The sequence below is a fragment of the Apium graveolens genome, chromosome 9 (assembly GCF_009905375.1).
Source record: "Apium graveolens cultivar Ventura chromosome 9, ASM990537v1, whole genome shotgun sequence".
NCBI lineage: Eukaryota > Viridiplantae > Streptophyta > Magnoliopsida > Apiales > Apiaceae > Apium > Apium graveolens.
Window position 1 is genome coordinate 138,907,677 of NC_133655.1, and position 8,711 is coordinate 138,916,387.

General features: G+C 42.7%; 1 non-coding gene across 1 annotated transcript; it reads left to right on the forward strand.

The window, feature by feature from the left end:
• The first annotated feature begins 7,588 nt into the window (after positions 1–7,588).
• On the forward strand, positions 7,589–7,695 carry LOC141688089 (small nucleolar RNA R71). Its single transcript, XR_012561555.1, has one exon. It is a non-coding gene; the product is annotated as a small nucleolar RNA R71 (small nucleolar RNA).
• The last annotated feature ends 1,016 nt before the right edge of the window (positions 7,696–8,711 follow it).

Here is an 8,711-nt window from a genome sequence, read left to right on the forward strand (position 1 = left end):
AAATGCCACTTATCACACCCCCAAACTTAAATCGATGCTTGTCCTCAAGCGTCACAGACTCAAAACAAATAAAAATATGCATGAATGCAATCTATATGAAAATGCAACGATCCCCCTTACTACAATTAACCAACCAAATTGTCACATCTCAACGAATGCAGTTAGACATCTAAAGATCAATAAACTCATGCAACCGGACAAACAGCCAGAAACGTGGTGTGTGCAAATGCTTAACAGATGTGCTTCGGAACTAGACCAATTACTATGACTAGATTATCCTCAAGGCAATCCTACGATTATACAAAGAATAAAAATTCTAGGCACAAAGTGATATACAACACTACAAGAACTCTGGAGCTTACTACGGAATTGTGCTTTTTATTTACAACTCAAATGATTATTTGACCGTGCAATGAGTGCGGTCCATAAAAGACTTATACAATGGTATCCATGTAACGAGCGTTAGGTTAGCGGATCCCAGACTCTAAAAGCCTTAGGTCACTAGGCACAAAGTCCCCTAAGAACTTAATAACTCGAATACCAAAGAGCCCACTCTTGATCAATTATGCAGAAAATTTATTTATTTATTTATTTTTATTTTTTTCATAACTTCTGAGCAAGTGCGTTTCGCTCCATCTTACTCAACCCTAGACTACTCGCAACATAAGCGAGCCGGCTACTAGCCAATTGACGCCTAGCCACAACTAGCAACAACTTCCATATTTTTTTTCTCCAAAACAATTTTTCTTTTTCATGTTTTTATCACTAAGAACCTATAATCGAATTCTAAGCATAATAAATAGATTGACCTTGAAAACAACCAAACCATAACAACAATCTAGCCCTTACGCATTCTTTAAGACTTAGTGGATTTACATTTGTTTCTAGCATGCATATCAACCTACACAACTTAATATCACTTTAATGCTATCACTACACTCGCATCAATATCACAATTCAGTCGATAAATCATTGCAAAAGGGATCATAGTAAATGCATGAGCTACATGACATTCATAAAAAAAACTATATGGCATAAATTATGCAACTATATGAACTAACTATCATGAATATGCAACTAAATGACACACACACAATATTCCTTTAACTACCACCCCCAAACTAAAAATCTTCACTGTCCTCAGTGAAAGTAGTAGAAAAGAACACAGGGTATACCTACTCGGAGTCATCATCATCATCACCCTCAGCGGGTGGAGTATCAGGTGGTGGGTATGCAGAGTCCTCACCAAAAACTGGCCACTGGATATCAGCTCCAAGGCCTCGAAAAGCAGTCCCTAACGCAAGGGTGAGCTCCTGAGCAAACCTACTCTGCATCTCATACATGGCATCCATCCACCGTGAAAGCCTCCTATACTGGGCATCACCCATCCCAGCACCCTCCTGAGCTCTCGACGAACCAGCCTCACCACGCCCTGGCCTAGCCATAGTAGCACCTCGTGCTGGACGCCCTCCTGGAAGATGATAACCTAGCCCATGCTCCTCAGGCTCACCACCGGTCCACTCCTGCATCCCATTCAGAGTGCCAGAATCTATCGGAGCTGCTGGCAACTGCAACTGCTCATGAGCCGGCCAGTTCACTCCCACTGCTCGGCATAGCTTCGTAACCGTGGATGCATAAGGGATGTTCATATGCTTTGCTCCCCTCAAAAACTTCAGAATCCCTTGGTAGATAAACTCACCAAGGTCCACATAGTATTCCTCATTCAGAATTCCCCACAACAGCTGTGCTCTCTCAACTGTGACCTCGTGTGCATGTGAAGAAGGCAAAATATTAGCACATATAAATGCATTCCATGCACGGGCATACCTGTTCATGGCGATCACCGGAAAGTGACGATACTCATTATTGGCTGGACTGCGGTTCCAAACTGTGCCCGGTCGACAAAGAGTCGCACAAATCAAATCCAAGTCAAAATCCTCAGCAGTCTTTTCATTCCAGTTCTCCTCCTCGGGCTTCCTCTCTCGCTGTCCAATCACACGGCGAATCGCCGCAGGATGATAATTAACCGTCAGCCCACGGACTACAGAAAACCCATTCTTTTCAGCCTTCGCGTTCGCGTAGAACTCGCGAATAACGCTCATCGGTACTGCTTCGGGTGACTCACAAAAAGCTATCCACCCCTTCTCTGCAATCATGAGCAACAACTCACCATCCCTCCCTGATGGTAAAAACCCCCTCTCCTTCAGAATCGGCTTCCCCAACAGCCTAGTGTACTCCTCCTCCGCAGCTCTGTCTGTTAACCGAGGCCTTGCAGCAGTGCCCCTCGAAGAATCAGCAGTAGGAACTGTGCTGCTGCTGTCAATAGTGCGTGCTCTCTTGGGTGCCATTGATTCGTGAATAGAAGTGTGTAAGAACTGATTTTTGATGTTTGTGAGAGGGTTTAAGTGTAGGAAGTTTTGTGGGAGATATGTAGGATAGGTGTATGTATATATAGGGTATGGATTAGATTAGGGTTTGGGAATTAAGGGATAAACTCATGGGGTAGTGGGAACAATTCATGGGTTTATGGGCTAAAACTGTTTTTGTGTTTTTATTATTATTATTATTATTTTATTTTTTTTCTGAACTGTAAAAATTTTTTTCTGGAACTCGACCCCTGCGCGACCGCTCAGCATTTCTGCGCGGGCGCGCAACAAGCTGCGCGGCCGCTCAGGCTAGCTGCGCGGGCGCGCAGAGGGTCTCTGGAAATTTTTTTTTTTAGCCCCTGTTTTCTGATTTTTTTGTGTTTTTGGATAGGTTATTAACTTCTAAGGGTTCCTGTAACAACAATTCATGGGTTGCCTCCCACGCAGCGCTTCTTTTTCGTCATTAGCTTGACGTTCCGTACCTTTCTCAAGTAGTCAACAAAATGGCACTAACCACCTCTCGGCTTGCCATGTCCCCATAGTAGTGCTTCAACCGCTGACCGTTAACCTTGAATGCTTGGTCCGAATCATTCTCAAAAATTTCCACCGCTCCATGTGGAAACACAGTTTTGACAATAAAAGGTCCAGACCACCTTGATTTCAACTTCCCAGGAAAAAGTCGGAGCCGAGAGTTGAATAAAAGAACTTGTTGCCCTGACACAAATAACTTAGGATGAAGCTTCCTATCGTGCCACCTCTTCACCTTTTCCTTATACATTTTGTTATTCTCGTACGCTTGAAGTCGAAATTCATCAAGTTCATTAAGCTGAAGCATTCTTTTCTTACCAGCTACATCTAAATCCAGGTTCAATTTCTTCAATGCCCAGTAGGCCTTATGCTCAAGCTCCGCCGGTAGATGACATCCCTTACCGTACACCAACTGAAACGGTGACATCCCAAGTGGAGTTTTGTATGCTGTTCTGTAAGCCCAAACAGCTTCATCGAGCTTTAAAGACCAATCCTTCCTTGACGGACAAACAACCTTCTCTAGAATGCGCTTTATCTCACTGTTAGACACTTCCGCTTGACCATTTGTTTGCGGATGATAGGCAGTAGCTACTCGATGATTCACATTATAACGCTGCATCATAGAAGTGAACTTACGGTTGTAAAAATGCAATCCTTCATCACTTATGATTACCCGAGGCGTTCCAAACCTTGTGAAAATTTGCTTATGAAGAAAATTTAGTACTACCTTTGCATCATTTGTCGGTAAAGCTTTAACTTCGACCCATTTTGAGACATAATCGACTGCCAGCAAGATGTACTGATTATTGCAAGACGAGATAAAAGGCCCCATGAAATCGATTCCCCACACATCAAAGACCTCGACTTCAAGCATCACATTTAATGGCATCTCATCCTTCCTTGACAAATTTCCCACTCTTTGGCAACGATCACACCTTAAAACAAACTGATGAGCATCCTTGAACAAAGTAGGCCAGAAAAAACCTGCTTGCAGAATACGAGCTGCCGTCTTCTCACCTCCATAGTGTCCACCATAAACCATGGAATGGCAGTCTCGTAATATCCCCTCCGTCTCACAGAACGGGATACATCTCCTGATGATCTGGTCAGCTCCCTGTCTAAACAAATATGGTTCATCCCACATATACCACTTCACCTCATGCAGAAACTTCTTCTTTTGCGCGGATGTCAAATTAAGAGGCATTATATTGCTGACAAGATAGTTTATAATATCTGCAAACCATGGTTCTTCCTCCTGAATTGCAAACAACTGCTCATCCGGAAAAGATTCATTGATTAACGTCCTATCTTATGAAGTAGAATCGGGATTCTCCAACCTAGAGAGATGGTCAGCTACTTGATTCTCGGTACCTTTTCTATCTTTGATCTCTAACTCAAATTCCTGAAGTAAAAGCACCCAACGAATGAATCTTGACTTCGAATCCTTCTTAGAAACCAGATAGCGAATAGCTGCATGATCAGTGAATACTGTTACTTTCGTACCAAGCAGATAAGATCGAAATTTCTCAAAGCCAAAGACTATAGCCAAAAGCTCCTTCTCAGTAGTGGTGTAGTTCAATTGGGCACCATTTAAAGTCTTACTCGCATAGTAGACCACATGGAAGAGATTTTTCTTGTGCTGTCCCAGAACTGCACCTACCGCATAATCACTCGCATCAAACATCATCTCAAACGGTTCTGTCCAATCTGGTGCTGTAATAACTGGTGCAGTGATCAAACTCTTCTTGAGAGTCTCGAATGCTGCCAAACATTCATCATCAAATTTGAAAGGCACATCTTTCTCAAGCAAATTGCACAATGGCTTAGATATCTTTGAAAAGTCCTTGATGAATCGCCGATAAAAACCTGCACGACCAAGAAAACTACGGATTCCTTTCACAGAATTGGGTGGGGGAAGATTTTCAATGACTCCCACCTTGGCCTTGTCCACCTCCAGACCCTTTCTAGAGACCTTATGCCCAAGGATAATGCCTTCACGCACCATAAAATGACATTTCTCCCAATTAAGCACCAAATTAGTTTCCACGCATCTTTTGAGTACGGCGCGCAGATTATTCAAACATTCATCATATGAGTGTCCAAAGACGGAGAAGTCATCCATGAACACTTCGACGTCATTTCCAATCATGTCAGAGAATATAGCCATCATACATCTCTGAAAGGTGGCCGGGGCGCCACATAACCCAAACAAAACTCTACGAAAAGCAAATGTGCCAAATGGACAAGTGAAGGTAGTCTTTTCCTGATCCTCTGGCGCAATACAAATCTGATTATACCCGGAATAACCATCCAGAAGACAAAAATACTCATGTCCCGCCAATTTGTCAAGCATTTGATCAATAAATGGAAGAGGAAAGTGATCCTTCCTTGTGGCTTTGTTCAATTTCCTATAATCCATGCATACTCTCCATCCTGTAACTGTTCGAGTAGGGATGAGCTCATTCTTTTCATTTGCGACCACAGTGATACCTCCTTTCTTAGGTACACATTGTACAGGGCTCACCCACGAGCTGTCAGAAATAGGATAAATGATGCATGCATCTAGCCATTTCAGAATTTCTTTCTTCACCACCTCCTTCATGATGGGATTCAGTCGTCGTTGCTGTTCCACAGTTGGCTTACTACCTTCCTCTAGCAGAATTTTATGCATACAATATGAAGGACTTATCCCCTTGATGTCTGCTATGGTTCATCCTATAGCCGATTTGAATTCTCTCAAAATCCTTAAGAGCTTGTCTTCCTCACTACCTGAAAGGTCAGCTGAAATAATAACAGGTAACGTAGATGAATCACCTAAAAAAGCATACCTCAAGTGTTCAGGTAGTGGTTTGAGCTCCAAGGTAGGTGCTTCCTCTATTGATGGTTTGAGCTTCCCTTCAGCATTCTTAAGGTCAGAAGTACCAAGAGATTCAAATGGTATGTCCAGCTTTCGCTTCCAGGGAGAAGCGTTCAGATATTGTAATTGCTCGTTGCTATCTTCATCATCACTGTCAAATTCCCCCACTAAGGCCTTTTCCAATGCATCAGACATTAGCATGTGCTCGAGTTCCGAAGTAACTGCGGAATCAATCACATCCACTTTTAAGCACTCCTCATCTTCTGTAGGGAATTTCATTGCCTTGAATACGTTGAAGGTCACATCCTGATCTTGGACCCGCATAGTAAGTTCCCCTTTTTGTACATCTATCAAGGTACGGCCAGTAGCCAAGAAAGGCCTCCCCAAGATTATGGGAATCTTCTTATCTTCTTCAAAATCCAGAATAACAAAATCTGCTGGAAAGAAGAGCTTATCCACCTTGACGAGCACATCCTCAACTATGCCCCTTGGGTAAGTAATGGAACGGTCCGCCAATTGTAGCGACATGTATGTGGGTTTTGGATCAGGCAGATCCAGCTTTTTAAAGATCGACAAGGGCATCAGATTAATGCTTGCTCCCAAATCACAAAGGCACTTGTCAAAAGTTAGATTGCCAATGGTGCAAGGAATGGTGAAGCTTCCTGGATCTTTCAGTTTTGGTGGTAACTTTTGTTGCAGAACCGCGCTGCATTCTTCCGTGAGAGCAACGGTTTCAAGGTCATCCAGTTTCACCTTCCTTGAAAGAATAGTCTTCATAAACTTCGCATAACTAGGCATTTGTTCCAGAGCCTCAGCGAAAGGTATATTGATGTGAAGTTTCTTGAACACCTCCAGAAACTTCCCGAACTGTCTATCCAGCTTTTGTTGCTGCAATCTCTTAGGAAAAGGTGGTGGAGGATAGAGCTGTTTCTCCCCTGTATTAGCCTCAGGAAGAGTGTGTTCAACAGTAGTCTTCCTTGGTTCCGCCGCTTTCTCCTTTTGCTTAGATTCTTCATCTCTAACTTCAGCTTCGACTTCTTTTGCCTTTTCAGCATCAGCTACTTTTCCAGACCTTAAGGTAATAGCCTTGACTTGCTCTTTAGCTTCCTTCGTGCCTGGTACTTCCGTGTCACTGGGAAGAGTACCAGGTTGACGATTGAGCACTGCATTGGCTAATTGACCGATTTGATTTTCCAAGGTCTTGATAGAAACCGCCTGACTCTTGCACAACAGCTTAAGTTCCTCAAAATCAGCACTAGTAGGTGCAGCTGCACTTCTCTGTTGAGGATATGATTGCCTTGTAGCATACTGCTGTGGTTGCTGGAATCCAGGTGGGTTAAACTGTTTACTCACCCCTTGCTGATATGGTGGCTGAATAGCATTCTGATTATTCCCCCAGCTGAAATTTGGATGATTTCTGTTATTAGGATGATAGATCGCTGGCACAGGCTGCTGTTGTCGGTGATAATTATTCACATACTGAACAGATTTGTTGACAAGAGAACACTGATCCGTAGCATGAGAACCTGCACAAAGCTCACAAACCATAGCTATTTGATTAACTCCATACGTAGCCAGAGAATCAACCTTTATTGATAGCGCTTGGAGCTGGGCTGCAATAGCGGTGGCTGCATCAACTTCCAGAATACCTGCTACCTTGCCTGACGTCATCCTCTGAGTTGGGTTTTGATGCTCATTTGCAGCCATCGTCTCTATAAGATTATACGCCTCATTATAGCTTTTAGCCCATAAGGCTCCTCCAGCTGCTGCATCGAGCATGGGCCGAGATTGGGCCCCCAAACCATTATAAAAACCAGTGATTACCATCCAATCCGGCATTCCATGATGTGGACATTTTCTCAACATTTCCTTGTAGCGTTCCCAAACCTCGCACATAGATTCTGTAGGTTGCTGCGCAAACTGAGTAAGAGCACTCCTCATAGCAGCAGTCTTTGCCATTGGATAAAACTTCACCAGAAACTTTTGCGCAAGATCTTGCCACGTAGTGATGGACCCAGCTGGTTCAGAATGTAACCAGTCTTTAGCCTTATCCCTCAGTAAGAATGGGAAAAGCCTCAACTTGATAGCCTCATCAGTCATGCCATTATACTTAAAAGTGCTGCAGATCTCGACAAAATTTCTTATGTGCATGTTGGGGTCTTCAGTTGCCGCTCCTCCAAAAGAAACAGAATTTTGCACCATCTGAATAGTGCCCGGCTTGATTTCAAAGGTGTTAGCTTGAATAGCCGGATGAAGGATGCTTGACTGAATATCATCAATTTTAGGCCGAGAAAAATCCATAAGAGCTGGATCAGCTTGAACAATACGATCTCCCATGTTTACTGGTTCTTTCTGCTCAAGTCCTGAATCCGAATCCTCAAAATCTAACTTCTCCGGAATATCAAGAACTTCGTCTGTCTCCTCAGTTGTATCTAAAGTCCTCTTGCGAGCACGAGAACGAGTTTGCATAAACGCTTGCTAAAGTACCTGAAACACAACCGAAAAGAGTAAGTAACTACTACATCCTAATCACTGAGTCCTAATGACCAATGATGGTAAGTACATAAACTAAACAAATACGCCGAGTCCCCGGCAGCGGCGCCAAAAACTTGTTAGGGCAAAAACACGCACTAATATTCACGCAAGTATACGCGTTCGCAAGTAATATAGAATACTTTCTAGTTCGTTCCCTCAGAGACTCAGACTAAATTATTGTCTAATTAAACTCACTCACCAATGTATGATTACTTCTCAATGTTAAGATAATAACACTTAAAATTGTTGATCAAATATTAACTATAATTAACTACTTAATTAACCACTTAACTATCACTTCAAATTATCAATAATAAAACACTCATGAGTTCACAACTTTATTATTACTTCCTTCTATAGCCATTGTTATTACCTTTAGCATGTGACAGTGATGACATTAATCGAATAACACGAAACTGATAAAA